Here is an 18,284-nt window from a genome sequence, read left to right as displayed (position 1 = left end):
TTCGTAAAGGTAAAATCACCATAAGAAATATGATGACAATACAGTATCTAATGCCTAGGACTTCCAGGGGTGAAGATATCATGTAAGTTTGGGATTTCATAAAATTCTGAAGGCATGAGCACATCCCAAAACAGCCCCCTCATGAGCTCATCAAGAGGAGGTATGTGGGTGTAACCTTGAGCTAATGAAAAGCAGAATTTGGCTGCCGTCACACTAGCAGTATTTGGTCAGTATTTTACATCAGTATTTGTAAGCAAAAACCAGGAGTGGAACAAATAGAGGAAAAGTATAACAGAAACATATGCACCACTTCTGCATTTATCACCCACTCCTGGTTTTGGCTACAAATACTGATGTAAAATACTGACCAAATACTGCTAGTGTGATGGCAGCCTTTGAGTTTGGTCATACTAGAAGTTCCCTGTGAGGGTGTCCCATTTTCCTAATCAGAGTGCTTCCCTGTAAAAAGATAAGAGCCAATTCTGCAACATCAGGTTTAGTAATTCTCTTTTGTTATTCCTTTTTATTTTATGTAATTTTTATATCGTATTGTTTTGCTCCCATCTTGTATCATCTTTGTATATTTTATATTAGTACCTTTCCGGATTAAATATATAAAATTGAATAGCTCTGTCCATCTTGCTCTGTAAACTGCACCCCTGAAGCCATACGCTACCAGTAATGGGTGTCCAATCGACCTGTATAAATGATTGGTGGTGGCAGCTAGTAGGTATTTTTGTTATTGTGGAGCTGGCAGTGACCATTTGGGGATACATACATATATTCCATGCATTGTAATCGGAGGTGTATATACCATACACTCACTGTTAGTTCCCAAATTTTTGGCCTAGTAGTGGAATCAGCCGCGGCCTCCTCCGTCACTCAGTCAATTGCGTAATTGTCTTGACGATTGGAGGCAGCAGAGCTGCGTTTCCTTGACAACTGGTGACAGCGGGGGGTCTGTGGGATCTCTCCGGTGTCATCTGTGACAAATTGGTAACAGTGGTGAGATCTGCAGGACACTCCCACTCACCCCCCGCTGTTATCCGTGACATACTGGTGGCAGCTGTGAGATCTACGACAAAGTTGTAATAGTGGTGGGATCTGTGGGATCCCCCTGGCAGTTATCTGTGAGATTGGTGAAATCTTTAGACAGTCTGATAATCAGAAATTGAGCATTCAAATGTCATTATATTCACAATTATGACATCTCACAATGTGCCTGCAGTTTTTTTGGTCGGTCTGGAAATATCCGCAGAGTTCAAAGAACGGCTTGTCCAAGCTTTGCGTTCTTGTGTAAGGGGGAGAAGGAAGAGGTAGCTGTTGGTTGGATGATCGATCATCTCCTAATTAGTGATGAGCGAATATACTCGTTACTCGAGATTTCCTGAGCATGCTCGAATGTCCTCCGAGTATTTTTTAGTTTTTCTTGCCGCAGCTGAATGATTTACATCTGATAGCCAGCTTGATTACATGTGGGGATTCCCTAGCAACCAGGCAACCCCCACATGTACTTATGCTGGCTAACAGATGTAAATCATTCAGCTGCGGCGATGAAAACTAAATCTCCGAGCACTAAAAAATACTCGGAGGACCCCCGAGCGTGCTCGAGAAATCTCGAGTAACGAGTATATTCGCTCATCACTACTCCTAATATGTGGTCGATTTGATCTGCTTTTAGCATTACAGATGATGCTAATCGATGCACAGGACCCTGGTCCAGTGTCTATGTGAGTACTCTGTGGCCAATGGACAAGAGTCCTGCAAACAGCCTGCTAACTCCTGGCATCCATGGCTCCTCTTTGATTAACCAGCCTGGCATGACGTCACATGTGCGCCAAGTTACAATTTCTCCACCTCCTTCTTTCTGACAGTCTGTGAAAATCGTTCCACACTTGGATGACATTTGGATGCGGTACAATTTTTCTCACTGACCCATAGACTTATATTGTTAATTTTGATCTGGCTCAAAATCGGACGTGTCTAAAATCTTTTATCTGGACCACTTGGTCCGATGAAAATATTGTACATGTGCACAGCTCCATAGAATATCATAGGTAGAGTGCTATTTGTGAAAGCCGTGGACGAGCCATTTTTCAGACTGTGCAAGTCAACTGGTATGGGAATTGCACTGTGCATCCATAGGTCTCCTATCTGCTATGTCACTACCTTGTGTGGATCCCTCCCCAGCTACCACCAGCTGTGAGAGAGCATGTCCTACAAAAGTCAATGTAGCAGAGTAGAGTCCCTGGAAAGCAACAGTGGTTCCTATATGCAAAGTGACTGCAATACATTGGATGAGTGACACAATACGTTTGTTGAGTGAACAATAAGTTGTTCTCAGTAATCAAATCTTGTTTTTAGTACACATCTTTCCAGTCTAAAGGTACTGTCACACTAGACGATATCGCTAGCGATCCGTGACGTTGCAGCGTCCTCGCTAGCGATATCGTCCAGTGTGACAGGCAGCAGCAATCAGGCCCCTGCTGGGAGATCGCTGGTCGGGGAAGAAAGTCCAGAACTTTATTTCGTCGCTGGACTCCCCGTAGACATCGCTGAATCGGCGTGTGTGACACCGATTCAGCGATGTCTTTGCTGGTAACCAGGGTAAACATCGGGTAACTAAGCGCAGGGCCGCGCTTAGTAACCCGATGTTTACCCTGGTTACCATCCTAAAAGTAAAAAAACAAACACTACATACTTACCTACAGCCGTCTGTCCTCCAGCGCTGTGCTCTGCTCTCCTCCTGCTCTGGCTGTGAGCGTCGGTCAGCCGGAAAGCAGAGCCGTGACGTCACCGCTCTGCTTTCTGGCTGCCCGGCGCTCACAGCCAGACCAGAGAAGCAGAGCGCCGAGGACAGACAGCGGTAGGTAAGTATGTAGTGTTTGTTTTTTTTTACTTTTTAGGATGGTAACCAGGGTAAACATCGGGTTACTAAGCGCGGCCCTGCGCTTAGTTACCCGATGTTTACCCTGGTTACCGGGGACCTTGGGATCGTTGGTCGCTGGAGAGCTGTCTGTGTGACAGCTCTCCAGCGACCAAACAGCGAAGCTGCAGCGATCCGGATCGTTGTCGGTATCGCTGCAGCGTCGCTATGTGTGACGGTACCTTAAGTCCCATTGTCTAATATGAGACTACACCAGTCTGCTCTTATAGCTTCAACGCTACACCAAAAGCTGAAATCTCCTAATAAATTAATAAGTCAGAAAGTACTTGGAGCTCTGGGGGATCACACTATAGCGGACCAGACCAGTTAAGTGTCGAGTTTTTGCAGTGTGTCTTGCTGTTCATTTTGCTCCAGGTACTTCTTGATTTATTTATGCTTCACTTTGTTTCTGTGCCGCTACACTTCAGCCATCAATACCGCAGACTGCAAAGAGGAGCAGACGCTGTGAATCCCTTGCAAATAAGTCTGTACTTTAGTAATTCTGGCAAATGCAGGTTTTTTTAATGTCCTCATACAGCAGAGGTTTGTGCTGATGCGACCTAACACACTTCTGGCTAGAAATCTTCCTTTTTGTCACCTACAGTGCGTACTGTGACACATTTATCAACGTGTTGAAACTGCAATACTGGCGGAAGCGAGACTGGAAAATATGGTGAACACTCGATCTATGAAACAGCCAAGACATTTCTCCAAAGCCGCATTATATGTGATGTTTTAGCATCGGCGGTAAATTACTGCATCGTTAACGTTGCTGCGGGTTTATCATGAGCTGATTGTCATTATAAACATTACTCCAATAAATAGCAGGATTTTTTTCTATAGTAGTAAATGTATCCCAGCAGGATTATTGATAGATCTGTCCTATTCTACACAACGCGAATGTGTGCGCCAGGAGCGTAAAACAGAGGATATTTGATACATCTAGTGCCAAGATCTGAGTGGGGTGTGAAACTGGTAATATTAGAAATGAATGAATCAATGAAATAAAATAGTACCTGATTACCATTGAAATACATTTATTATGCCATGATGTGTCTCCAGACCTCAGAGCCATAAACATAGGGCCGGGAAGGGGTTACAAAATATCATACCCCCTTGTTCATCACCTGTCTCTTGCTGCCACAGTTTCCCTGCCTGGTCCTTCTTTCGCTCCCTCTGGTGTATTAATGCAGACTCCTTGACCTTCAGACAGCAGGAACGTTGAGGGGAGTGGTGCGTATCATATATTAATCATGTTTAGCCCCTTCCCAGTTCTAAAAATTCAAGCTAATCAAATTACAAAAAAAAAAAAGAATTCTGGCAAATCTGATTTTTTGGCTGAAATTCGGAACAAATTCAGTTTGCTCATCTCTAAATGACAACTTCATGGACAGTCCATGAGATATTCCTGGTGCTGATGATTCATGAGCTGATCATTATCAATGCCGCGTCTGGAAGAGAAGTAATAAAATTCAGGCTTAAAAAAACACCTTTACGCCGGTTTCACACGTCAGTGGCTCTGGTACGTGAGGTGACAGTTTCCTCACGTACCGGAGACACTGACTCACGTAGACACATTAAAATCAATGTGTCTCTGCACATGTCAGACCGTGTGTCCGTTTGAAAAACACGGAGACATGTCAGTGTTTGTGGGAGCGCACGTATCACACGGACCCATTAAAGTCCATGGGTCCGTGTAAAACACGTACCGCACACGGATGCTGTCCGTGTGCAGTCCGTGTGCCGTGCAGGAGACAGCGCTACAGTAAGCGCTGTCCCCCCAGCTTGTGGTGCTGAAGCCCCATTCATTTCTTCTCTCCAGCAGCGTTCGCTGGAGCGAAGGAATGAAAAATCTTTTTTTTTTTTGTTAAAATAAAGTTGTCGGTAATCTCCCTCCCCCTGTGCGCCCGCCCACTGGCATTAAAATACTTACCCAGCTCCCTCGATACATCCTCTCAGCGTCGCAGCTCTTCCTGTATGAGCGGTCACATGGTGCCGCACATTACAGTGATGAATATGCGGCTCCACCTCCCATAGGGGTGAAGCCGCATATTCATCACTGTAATAAGCGGCACCACCTGACCGCTCATACAGGAAGAGCTGCGACGCTGAGAGGAAGCGCCGAGGGAGCTGGGTAAGTATTTTAATGCCAGTGGGCGGGTGCACAGGGGGAGGGAGGGGGGAGATTACCGAGAACTTTATTTTAAAGGGACACTGTCACCTGAATTTGGAGGGAGCAATCTTCAGCCATGGAGGCAGGGTTTTCGGGTGTTTGATACACCCTTTCCTTACCCGCTGGCTGCATGCTGGCTGCAATATTGGATTGAAGTTCATTCTCTGTCCTCTGTAGTACATGCCTGCACAAGGCAATCTTGCCTTGCGCAGGCGTGTACTATGGAGGACAGAAATTCCGGTACCGGAATTATCTGGACGTGTGGAACAGGCCTTAGACCATGTTCACACATTCAGTATTTGGTCAATATGTTACATCAGTATTTGTAAGCAAAAACAGAAGTGGTGCATATGTTTCTATTATACTTTTCCCCTGCTGCACTTCTGTTTTTGGCTTACAAACACTGCTGTAAAATACTGACCAAATACTGAATGTGTGAACGTGGCCTTACCAAAAAGGCTTCCTATTTGTTCCCTGGCTCATTTCTCACTCAACTTAACGAACTGGATAAGATGTGTACCCTCTCCAGTACTTTTCTTGCTGTAGACTTACAATAGTTAATTATAAACTTTGCTTAAAGACAAAGACATACTGATAGAGAATTTAGATTGTGAGCCCCATTGGGGACAGAGATGTTAATGTGTGCAAAACTGTAAAGCGCTGCGGAATATGTTAGCGCCATATAAAAATAAAGATTATTATTATTATTATTATTATTATTATTATTGAAGGGGTTTGTTCAGTTTTGAGCCAATTTTTTTTAACTCAAATTTATGTAAGGCTATGTTCACACTGCTTTTTTGCTTTTTCTGCAGCCAAAACCTGATCTTTTGACGGTAAAAATGTTGCAGCTAAAATGCAGGTTTTGTTGCTTTTCTTTTGCTGCGTTTTTCAGGATCCCAAAATTCATCTTCGCCCCCACTTTGCAAGCATGAATAATACAAGGTGTTAGGCCACCATTGCAAGTCAAATGTGAAACCATAAGGGTATGTGCACACGTTGCTGATTCATGTGCGGATTTTTCCGTGCAGATTTTGAAAAATCCGCAGGTAAAACCCCCTGCGGATTCCTATTATGGAACAGGTGTAAAGCTCTGCGGAATCCGCAATAAGAATTGACATGCTGCAGAAAAAAAAATGCAGAGTTTCTGTGCGGTATTTTCCGCATTATGTGCACTGCGGATTTTGTTTTCCGTAGATTTACATGGTACTGTACAACGCATGGAAAAGTGCTGCAGATCCGTAGCGTCAAATCCGCAACGTGTGCACAAACCCTAAAACATTTTTTGGGGGGAAGAAAGGGCAATTTGACCAAATTATTTAGGGGAAAAAGTTTTTATGTCTGTAAAAATAGTGACTATTCTGAACACAAAAGCTGGATTCAAGTATGATGCGCAGCTATGAACTAATGTTACAGGAGTTCATGAAAAAACAATTACACAATTGCAAATGTAAAAACAGCAGGGGGAGTTGAATTGGTAGGGTATTGTTTACTTAACACACTGGTAGTGCATTGTCTACCTTAAGCTGGAGTCACACATAACGATATCGTTAACGATATTGTTGCAACGTTACGCTTTTGTTGACGTAGCAACGATCCCGCTAACGATCTCGTTATGTGTGACAGCGACCGATGATCAGGCCCCTGCTGGGAGATCGTTGGTCGTTGGGGAATGATCAGGACCATTTTTTGGTCGCTGATCACCCGCTGTCATCGCTGGATCGGCATGTGTGACGCCGATCCAGCGATGTGTTCACTTGTAACCAGGGTAAATATCGGGTTACTAAGCGCAGGGCCGCGCTTAGTAACCCGATATTTACCCTGGTTACCATTGTAAAAGTAAAAAAAACAAACAGTACATACTCACATTCTGATGTCTGTCACGTCCCCCGGCGTCCACAGGGTTAAAACTGCTTTCGGCAAGCGGCCGTAAAGCAAAGCACAGCGGTGACGTCACCGCTGTTACTGCCGGCGCTGACAGTCAGTGCAGGGAAGCTCTCGGCAGCAGCACGTGCATTAGCAGCGCTCTTGCCGAAAGCAGTTTTAACCCTGTGGACGCCGGCGGGGGATGTGACAGACATCAGAATGTGAGTATGTAGTGGTTTTTTGTTTTACTTTTACAATGGTAACCAGGGTAAATATTGGGTTACTAAGCGCGGCGCTGCAGGGGGACTTTGGCATCGTTGAAGACAGTTTCAACGATGCCGAAGTCTTTCCCCTGATCGTTGGTCGCTGGAGAGAGCTGTCTGTGTCACAGCTCCCCAGCGACCACACAACGACTTACCAACGATCACGGCCAGGTCGTATCGCTGGTCGTGATCATTGGTAAGTCGTTTAGTGTGACTAAAGCTTTAGGGAATTCAGTTGTTCAGGAATGTTTACTTTAACCCCTTAGCGACCGCCGATACGCCTTTTAACGGCGGCCGCTAAGGGTACTTAAACCACAGCGCCGTTAATTAACGGCGCTGTGGAAAAAGTCCATAGCGCCCCCCAGAGGCCGATTTTCTCCGGGGTCTCGGCTGCCGAGGGTAGCCGAGACCCCAGAGAACATGATTCGGGGGGTTTTTAACCCACCCCGCATTTGCGATCGCCGGTAATTAACCGTTTACCGGCGATCGCAAAAAAAAAAAAAAAAAAAAAAGCGATCTCTTTTTAATTTCTCTGTCCTCCGATGTGATCGCACATCGGAGGACAGAGAAAAGGGGTCCCAGGAGGCCCCCCAATACTCACCTAGCTCCCCCGATGCTCCTCGTGTCTCCCGGTGGGCGCCGCCATCTTCAAAATGGCGGGCGCATGCGCAGTGCGCCCGCCGGCCGGCACCGCGAGAATCTTTGGGGTCTCGGCTGCCGGGGGTAGCCGAGACCCCAAAGAGCACGATCGGGGTCGGTATTACCGACCCCTGTTTTGCGATCGCCGGTAATTAACTGTTTACTGGCGACCGCAAAAAAAAAAAAAAAAAAAGTAAAGTGTAATTCTCTGTCCTCTGATGTGATCGCACATCAGAGGACAGAGAAATAGGGGGATTCGGGGACCCTAGCATACTCACCTAGGTCCCTGGATCCTCTTGCTGCTCCTCCTGGCCGCCGGCAGCAGAACATGGCGGACGCATGCCCAGTGCGCCCGCCATCTGTCTCCATCTGCCGGCCGGCAGGAGAACAGCAGTTGGGGCTAAAATTAGGGGTAGGGTTAGGGGTAGGGTTAGGGTTAGGGGTAGGGTTAGGGGTAGGGTTAGGTTAGGGTTAGGGGTAGGGTTAGGTTAGGGTTAGGGGTAGGGTTAGGGGTAGGGTTAGGGTTAGGTTAGGGGTAGGGTTAGGGGTAGGGTTAGGTTAGGGGTAGGGTTAGGGGTAGGGTTAGGGTTAGGGGTAGGGTTAGGGTTAGGTTAGGGGTAGGGTTAGGGGTAGGGTTAGGTTGGGGGTAGGGTTAGGGGTAGGGTTAGGTTAGGGTTAGGGGTAGGGTTAGGGTTAGGTTAGGGTTAGGGGTAGGGTTAGGGGTAGGGTTAGGTTAGGGGTAGGGTTAGGTTAGGGGTAGGGTTAGGTTAGGGGTAGGGTTAGGTTAGGGGTAGGGTTAGGGGTAGGGTTAGGGGTAGGGTTAGGGTTTGGTTAGGGGTAGGGTTAGGGGTAGGGTTAGGTTAGGGGCAGGGGTAGGGTTAGGTTAGGGCTAGGGTTGGGGCTAAATTTAGGGTTAGGGTTGGGGCTAAATTTAGGGTTAGGGTTGGGGCTAAACTTAGGGTTAGGCTTCTTTCACACTTACGTCGGTACGGGGCCGTCGCAATGCGTCGGCCCGACATACCGACGCACGTTGTGAAAATTGTGCACAACGTGGGCAGCAGCTGTAGTTTTTCAACACATCCGCTGCCCAATCTATGTCCTGGGGAGGAGGGGGCGTAGTTACGGCCACGCATGCGCGGTCAGAAATGGCGGATGCGACGTACAAAAAAACGTTTCATTGAACGTTTTTTTGTGCCGACGCTCCGCCAAAACACAACTGATCCAGTGCACGACGGACGCGACGTGTGGCCATCCGTCACGATCCGTCGGCAATACAAGTCTATGGGCAAAAAACGCATCCTGCGGGCACATTTGCAGGATCCGTTTCTTGTCCAAAACGACGGATTGCGACGGAATGCCAAACGACGCAAGTGTGAAAGTAGCCCTAGGGCTAGGGTTAGGGTTGGGGCTAAAGTTAGGGCTAGGGTTGGGGCTAAAGTTAGGGTTAGAGCTGGGATTAGGGTTAGGGTTTGGATTAGGGTTCGTATTAGGGTTAGGGTTGGCATTAGGGTTACGCTTGGGATTAGGGTTAGGTTTGGGATTAGGGTTAAGGTTAGGGTTGTGATTAGGGGTGTATTGGGATTAGGGTTAGGTTTGAGGTTAGGGTTGAGATTAGGATTAGGGGTGTGTTGGATTTAGGGTTTTGATTAGGGTTATGGTTAGGGTTGACATTAGTGTTGTTTTGGGGTAAGGGTTGTGATTATGGTTAGGGTTAGTGATTAGGATTATGGATGAGGTTGGGATTAGGGTTAGGGGTGTGTTGGGGTTAGGGTTGGAGCTAGAATTGGGGGGTTTCCACTGTTTAGGTACATCAGGGGGTCTCCAAACACGACAGCCAATTTTGCGCTCAAAAAGTCAAATGGTGCTCCCTCCCTTCTGAGCTCTGCCGTGCGCCCAAACAGTGGGTTACCCCCACATATGGGGCATCAGCGTACTCGGGATAAATTGGACAACAACTTCTGGGGTCCAATTTCTCTTGTTACCCTTGTGAAAATAAAAACTTGGGGGCTACAAAATCTTTTGTGAAAAAAAAATATTTTTTATTTTCACGACTCTGCATTCTAAACTTCTGTGAAGCACTTGGGCATTCAAAGTTCTCACCACACATCTAGATAAGTTCCTTGGGGGGGTCTAGTTTCCAAAATGGGGTCACTTGTGGGGGGTTACTACAGTTTAGGTACATCAGGGGCTCTGCAATCGCAACATAATGCCCACAGACCATTCTATCAAAGTCTGCATTCCAAAAAGGCGCTCCTTCCCTTCCGAGCTCTGCCGTGCGCCCAAACAGTGGTTTACCGCCACATATGGCGCATCAGCGTACTCGGGATAAATTGGACAACAACTATTGCAGTCCAATTTCTCCTGTTACCCTTGTGAAAATAAAAACTTGGGGGCTACAATATCTTTTTTGTGGAAAAAAAAATATTTTTTATTTTCACGACTCTGCATTCTAAACTTCTGTGAAGCACTTGGGCATTCAAAGTTCTCACCACACATCTAGATAAGTTCCTTGGGGGGTCTAGTTTCCAAAATGGGGTCACTTGTGGAGGGTTTCTACTGGTTAGGTACATCAGGGGCTCTGCAAACGCAACATAATACCCGCAGACCATTCTATCAAAGTCTGCATTCCAAAACGGCGCTCCTTCCTTCCGAGCTCTGCCGTGCGCCCAAACAGTGGTTTACCCCCACATATGGGGTACCAGCATACTCAGGACAAATTGGACAACAACTTTTGGGGTCCAGTTTCTCTTGTTACCCTTGTGAAAATAAAAATTTGGTGGCTAAAAAATCTTTTTTGTGGAAAAAAAAATATTTTTTATTTTCACGGCTCTGCATTATAAACTTCTGTGAAGCACTTGGGCATTCAAGGTTCTCACCACACATCTAGATAAGTTCCATGGGGGGTCTAGTTTCCAAAATGGGGTCACTTGTGGGGGATTTCTACTGTTTAGGCACATCAGGGGCTCTCCAAACGCGACATGGCGTCCGATCTCAATTCCAGCCAATTCTACATTGAAAAAGTAAAACGGCGCTCCTTCTCTTCAAGCTCTGCGGTGCGCCCTAACAGTGGTTTACCCCCACATATTGGGTATCAGTGTACTCAGGAGAAATTGCACAACAACTTTTGTGGTCTAATTTCTCCTGTTACCCTTGTGAAAATAAAAATTTGTGGGCAAAAAGATCATTTTTGTAGAAAAAATGCAATTTTTTTTTTCACGGCTCTACGTTATAAACTTCTGTGAAGCACATGGGGGTTCAAAGTGCTCGCCACACATCTAGATAAGTTCCTTAAGGGGTCTAGTTTCCAAAATGGTGTCACTTGTGGGGGGTTTCCACTGTTTAGGCACATCAGGGGCTCTCCAAACGCGACATGGCGTCCAATCTCAATTCCAGCCAATTCTACATTGAAAAAGTAAAACGGCACTCCTTCTCTTCCAAGCTCTGCGGTGCGCCCTAACAGTTGTTTACCCCCACATATTGGGTATCAGCGTACTCAGGAGAAATTGCACAACAACTTTTGTGGTCTAATTTCTCCTGTTACCCTTGTGAAAATAAGAATTTGTGGGCAAAAAGATCATTTTTGTGTAAACAAAAGCGATTTTTTATTTTCACGGCTCTACGTTATAAACTTCTGTGAAGCACTTGGGGGTTCAAAGTGCTCACCACACATCTAGATAAGTTCCTTAAGGGGTCTAGTTTCCAAAATGGTGTCACTTGTGGGGAGTTTCCACTGTTTAGGTACATCAGGGGCTCTCTAAATGTGACATGGTGTCCGATCTCAATTCCAGCCAATTCTGCATTGAAAAAGTCAAACGGCGCTCCTTCACTTCTAAGTTCTGCGGTGCGCCCTAACAGTGGTTTACCCCCACATATGGGGTATTGGCGTATTCAGGAGAAATTGCATAACAAAATTTATGGTTACATTTCTGTTTTTACACTTGTGAAAATAAAAAAAATGGTTCTGAATTAAGATGTTTGCAAAAAAAAGTTAAATGTTCATTTTTTCCTTCCACATTGTTTCAGTTCCTGTGAAGCACGTAAAGGGTTAATAAACTTCTTGAATGTGGTTTTGAGAACCTTGAGGGGTGTAGTTTTTAGAATGGTGTCACACTTCATTATTTTCTATCATATAGACCCCTCAAAATGACTTCAAATGTGATGTGGTCCCTAAAAAAAAATGGTGTTGTAAAAATGAGAAATTGCTGGTCAACTTTTAACCCTTATAACTCCCTAACAAAAAAAAATTTTGTTTCCAAAATTGTGCTGATGTAAAGTAGACATGTGGGAAATGTTATTTATTAACTATTTTTTATGACATATCTCTCTGATTTAAGGGCATAAAAATACAAAGTTTGAAAACTGCAAAATTTTAAAAATTTTCGCCATATTTCCGTTTTTTTCATAAATAATCGCAAGTAATATCGAAGAAATGTTACCACTAACATGAAGTACAATATGTCACGAAAAAACAATCTCAGAATCAGTGGGATCCGTTGAAGCGTTCCAGAGTTATAACCTCATAAAGTGACAGTGGTCAGAATTGCAAAAATTGGCCTGGTCATTAAGTACCAAATTGGCTCTGTCACTAAGGGGTTAACACATTCTGCGAATTGAGATACTGATTTGGCTTTTATCCTAAAGGTACCTTCACCCTGAGCAACTTTCCAACGAGAACGATAGCGATCCGTGGCGTTGCAGCGCCCTGGATAGCGATCTCGTTGCGTTTGACACGCAGCAGCGATCAGGATCCTGCTGTGACATCGCTGGTCGTAGCTAGAAGTCTGTAATTTTATTTGGTCGTCAGGTCGTCGTGATTCGTCATGTTTGACAGCAAAAGCAGCGATGCCTGCAATGGTTTTTCATGGAGCGAACAACCAGCGAGAACGATAAGTACATCACTGGATCGCTCCTGCATCGTTCTGCTGTTGCCGATGTTTGACGTCTACTAGCGACCTAAACAGCGATGCTGCAGCGATCGGCTCGTTGGTTATATCGCTGCAGCGTCGCTTAATGTGACGGTACCTTAAGTCATATTGCACGACTCGTTTAAAGGGTTGATTGAGACTTGTAGGATCGCTACTTACAACAGGTGGCGCTATGGAGTTTAAGTCCTCTTTTTCTCAGAAGAGGCAATTTGCATACTTTAACACATATCACTAATTTAATTAAACTGTACTAATACTAACATCTACGCTGATGCAACCACATTCTAGTTTAAATTTTGGAAAATCACAAAAATAAATGGGTTTCACATCCTGCTGTATCTGTATTTTCACCCAAATTGCTGCAAAAACTGATAGCAGAACTTTTGCTGCTTTTTTTTTTGCACTTACTCATAGTTTCCTATTGATGAAAAAAACACTACAAGAATGCTGAAAAAATTGACATCGTGCAGCAGTTTGTCCAATTTAGTCAAGAAAAAGAAGAAAACAAGTGTGTGCATGAGATTTCTGAAATCTCATAGCTTTTGCAGATACTGTAAAAAGCAGATTTTAATTTGCCTAAAAAATGCAGAAAAAATGCAACATGTGAACATAGCCTAATTTGGGCTAAAAATTAATTTTGCCATTTTAAATTTTGTTCCATTTGCCTTCTATAGCCTCTGTCGTTTATTGTTAATATTGCTGACTGACTGCAGAATGAGTTAACTGAAAACTCATGCTGACTGCCTTTGGCCAGTCTCACACGTCCAGATAATTCCGGTACCGGAAAAATCGGTACCGGAATTATCCGTGTCCGTGTGCCGCCCGTGTGCCAACTGGGTACCACACGGACCGTGCAGGAGACAGCGCTACAAGTAAGCGCTGTCCCCTGCATCTGGTGCTGAAGCCGCCATTCATATCTTCTTTCTAGCAGCGTTCGCTGGCTAGAAGATATGAAAAATCCTTTTTTTTTGTTTTTTTCCATGTTTAAAATAAAGATCCCTGTCTCCAACCCCCTCCCACCCCCTGTGCGCCCCCCCGCTGTTACTAAAATACTCACCCGGCTCCCTCGCAGCATCCTGTCCTCGCCGCACCTTCTCCTGTATGAGCGGTCACGTGGTGCCGCCCATTACAGTCATGAATATGCGGTTCCACCCCTACGGAAAAAAACAAAAAAAAGGATTTTTCATATCTTCTATCCAGCGAACGCTGCTGGAAAGAAGATATGAGTGGCGGCTTCAGCACCACGTGGGGGGGGACAGCGCTTACAGTAGCGCTGTCTCCTGCACAGCACACGGACTGCACACGGACAGCATCCGTGTGCGGTACGTGTTTCACACGGACCCATTGACTTTAATGGGTCCGTGTAATCTGTGCGCTCCCACGAACACTGACATGTCTCCGTGTTTTGCACACGGACACACGGTCCGTGAAAACACGCTGACATGTGCAGTGACACATTGATTTCAATGTGTCTACGTGAGTCAGTGTCTCCGGTACGTGAGGAAACTGACACCTCACGTACCGGAGCCACTGACGTGTGAAACCGGCCTTTGAGGAATTTTGGTAGTTTTTTTCATCTGTTTTTTTTTTCCCGGAGCTCTTTTCAGCTGATTTATGGCCTCATATCAAATCAAAGTTGAATGTGACGGGACACAAAGAGCTTGTTAAAGCCAAATGGTGGAAATTTTTATTGAAACCTAATTGCAAAAATAATTTTAGCCCCAAATATATTCATTTAAGTAGAAAAAAGTCCCCAAAGGAGGACAACCCCTTTAACCCCTTACCGGCATCGGACGTACTATACCGTCCGATGCCGGCTCCCCTGCTTTGATGCAGGGCTCCGCGGTGAGCCCGCACCAAAGCCGGGACATGTCAGCTGTTTTGAACAGCTGACATGTGCCCGTAATAGGCACGGACAGAATCGCGATCTGCCCGCACCTATTAACTGGTTAAATGCCGCTGTCAAACGCAGACAGCGGCATTTAACTACCGCTTCCGGCCGGGTGGCCGGAAATGACGTCATCGCCGACCCCCGTCACATGTCCGGGGGTCGGCGATGCGTCTCCATTGTAGCCATAGAGGTCCTTGAGACCTCTATGGTTACTGATTGCCCGTCGCTGTGAGCGCCACCCTGTGGTCGGCGCTCACAGCACACGTGCAATTCTGCTACATAGCAGCGATCAGCAGATCGCTGCTATGTAGCAGAGCCGATCGTGCTGTGCCTGCTTCTAGCCTCCCATGGAGGCTATTGAAGCATGGCAAAAGTTAAAAAAAAAAGTTTAAAAAAATGTGAAAAAAATTAAAAAAAACATAAAAGTTTAAATCACCCCCCTTTCGCCCCAATCAAAATAAATCAATAAAAAAAATATCAAATCTACGCATATTTGGTATCGCCGCGCTCAGAATTGCCCGATCTATCAAATAAAAAAAAGTATTAACCTGATCGCTAAACAGCGTAGCGCGAAAAAAACTCGAAACGCCAGAATTACGTTTTTTTGGTCGCCGCAACATTGCATTAAAATGCAATAACGGGCGATCAAAAGAACGTATCTGCACCGAAATGCTATCATTAAAAACGTCATCTCGGCACGCAAAAAATAAGCCCTCAACCGACCCCAGATCACGAAAAATGGAGACGCTACGAGTATCGGAAAATGGCGCAATTTTTTTTTGTTTTGTTTTTTAGCAAAGTTTGGAATTTTTTTTCACCACTTAGATAAAAAATAACCTAGTCATATTTGGTGTCTATGAACTCGTAATGACCTGGAGAATCATAATGGCAGGTCATTTTTAGCATTTAGTGAACCTAGGAAAAAAGCCAAACAAAAAACCAATGTGGGATTGCACTTTTTTTGCAATTTCACCGCACTTGGAATTTTTTTCCCATTTTCTAGTACACGACATGCTAAAACCAATGATGTCGTTCAAAAGTACAACTCGTCCCGCAAAAAATAAGCCCTCACATGGCCAAATTGACGGAAAAATAAAAAAGTTATGGCTCTGGGAAGGAGGGGAGCGAAAAACGAACACGGAAAAACGAAAAATCCCCTGGTCATGAAGGGGTTAAATACAGCACATTATTAAACAAGTTACCTTTGATTTGATACCTTGAAGTGAACAACCTCTATCTCTGTTCCTGTGCTTTGTTTCTGTAAGGACATAAGCACAGGTGCTGCAACACTGAAGAGTGGGTGTAAATACAGAGAATTGTTGACATAGTTAATGGTCATCATGGTAGCGGCCAGATGGTGTAGATAGAAGTGGCAGAGCTGTAGACACAATTAGGTTATCATGTAAGTGTAGAAAGTCTCTATCAGGAAATTAGCCGTATACTTTGAGTCCTGCCATGCTCATAACGATGTATACTAAAAATATAAAAAGTCCATTTAGGTAAATTAGATCAATAGCAGTAGCTTGTTAATAATGCTTTTGGGTTTTTTTAAGTGCCACACGTGTCATGTTATAATTACAACTATGTGTGACCACAATCTCACACTGCGCAATGTGAGACTTACACTTAAATGCATGTATTTAGGGTTAAAAATCATTTTTGCATTTGGGTTTTATTAAACATGTTGCACAATTTGCCTTCTATATCTTCTGTGCTGCACTATCCATTGCCGGTTGTAGAATGAGTTAACTGAGAATCTTCCAGCGAGCTCAAGCTATTGGTCTGACAGGACTTTATCTGTCTCTTTTTTAGCTCCTCTCAGTCGATTTATGACTACAGTAATGTGACTGGCTGCAGAGTTCACGTCTCTTTAAACCTTTAAACAAATACAATCTTTATTGGTAGTAGTTTACTCTATTTTACGCCATGGTTGGCAGCACCTAAGTGGTTAGACATGGCGGATTGAGCAAGGCTGTATTTGCCTAGTCGGAATGTAAAAAAAAAAATTTTAAACTTTCAAGACCTTTAACTTTTTTAGTTTTCTGTCTGTCGAGCTGTGTGAAGGCTTGTTTTTAGCGTGGCGAGATGTAGTAATCATTGATATAACTTTGGGGCACACCGTTTTTTTTGCCATACTTAAGGTACTTTCACACTTGCGTCGGTACGGGACCGTCGCTATGCGTCGGGCCGACGAACCGACGCACGCTGGGAAAGAAATGCACAACAGGGCAGCGGATGCAGTTTTTCAACGCATCTGCTGCCCCATTGTAATGTAAGGGGAGAAGGGGGCGGAGTTTTGGCCGCGCATGCGCGGTCAAAAATGGCAGACGTGACGCACAAAAAAACGTTACATGTAACTTTTTTTGTGCCGACGGTCCACCAAAACACGACGCATCCGTCGCGCGACGTGGGGCCATATGTTGCAATGCGTCGCTAATGCAAGTCTATGGAGAAAAACGCATCCAGTGGGCAACTTTGCAGGATGCGATTTTTTCCCCAAAACGACGCGTTGCGACGTAGGTCAAAAAACACTAGTGTGAAAGTAGCCTTACTGGTTGGCTGTGAAGACCAGCCACAAATTAGGTTTCATGGCAGTGCACACATGAGTGATGACCCATCAGCAGTCTGTTATCGCGTTGCGGGTGGGGGGTAGGAATAGATGAGCACAAGAATACATATGCATCAGCAGTGGAACCTTTTAAATGCCACAGTCCTGTGATTGACAGCAGCATGTAAGTGGTTAAACAACAGAAATCAATATTAGGCTACTTTCACACTAGTGTCGGTACAGGCCCGTCGCAGTGCGTCGGGCCGAGGTACCGACGCATACTGTGAAATAAAATCACAACGGGGCAGCGGATGCAGTTTTACAACGCATCCGCTGCCCCGTTGTAGGGTCCGGGGAGGAGGGGGTGGAACCGAAGGACAAAAAAAGTTGCATGGAACGTTTTTTTGTCCTGACGGACTGCAAAAACATGATGCATCCGTCGCACGACGGATGCAACGTGTGGCAATCCATCGCAATGCGTCGCTAATGAAAGTCTATGGAGAAAAAACGCATCCTGCGAGCAACTTTGCAGGATGCGTTTTTTCTCCAAAATGACGCATTGTGACGTGCATCAAACGACGCTAGTGTGAAAGTAGCCTTAGCTATGGCTGTTGCTGATAAAGACAAGTGCTGTCTGTATAACACAGCTGGCATCTTTCTGGTATAAAGCAGGTTAAGTTCCTGATCCTGAGGGTGAGTGAAGGAGGTCGAAGCCAAACATGTACATGGAGGGTGAATGAAGGTGGTCGAAGCCAAACATGTACATGGAGGGTGAATGAAGGTGGTCGAAGCCAACCTTGTACATGGAGGGTGAATGAAGGTGGTCGAAGTCAAACATGTACATGGAGGGTGAATGAAGGTGGTCGAAGCCAACCTTGTACATGGAGGGTGAATGAAGGTGGTCGAAGTCAAACATGTACATGGAGGGTGAATGAAGGTGGTCGAAGTCAAACATGTACATGGAGGGTGAATGAAGGTGGTCGAAGCCAACCTTGTACATGGAGGGTGAATGAAGGTGGTCAAAGTCAAACATGTACATGGAGGGTGAATGAA

Source organism: Ranitomeya imitator, chromosome 2, assembly GCF_032444005.1.
Source record: "Ranitomeya imitator isolate aRanImi1 chromosome 2, aRanImi1.pri, whole genome shotgun sequence".
Classification (NCBI taxonomy): Eukaryota; Metazoa; Chordata; class Amphibia; order Anura; family Dendrobatidae; genus Ranitomeya; species Ranitomeya imitator.
Note: the sequence above shows the minus strand (reverse complement) of the source record.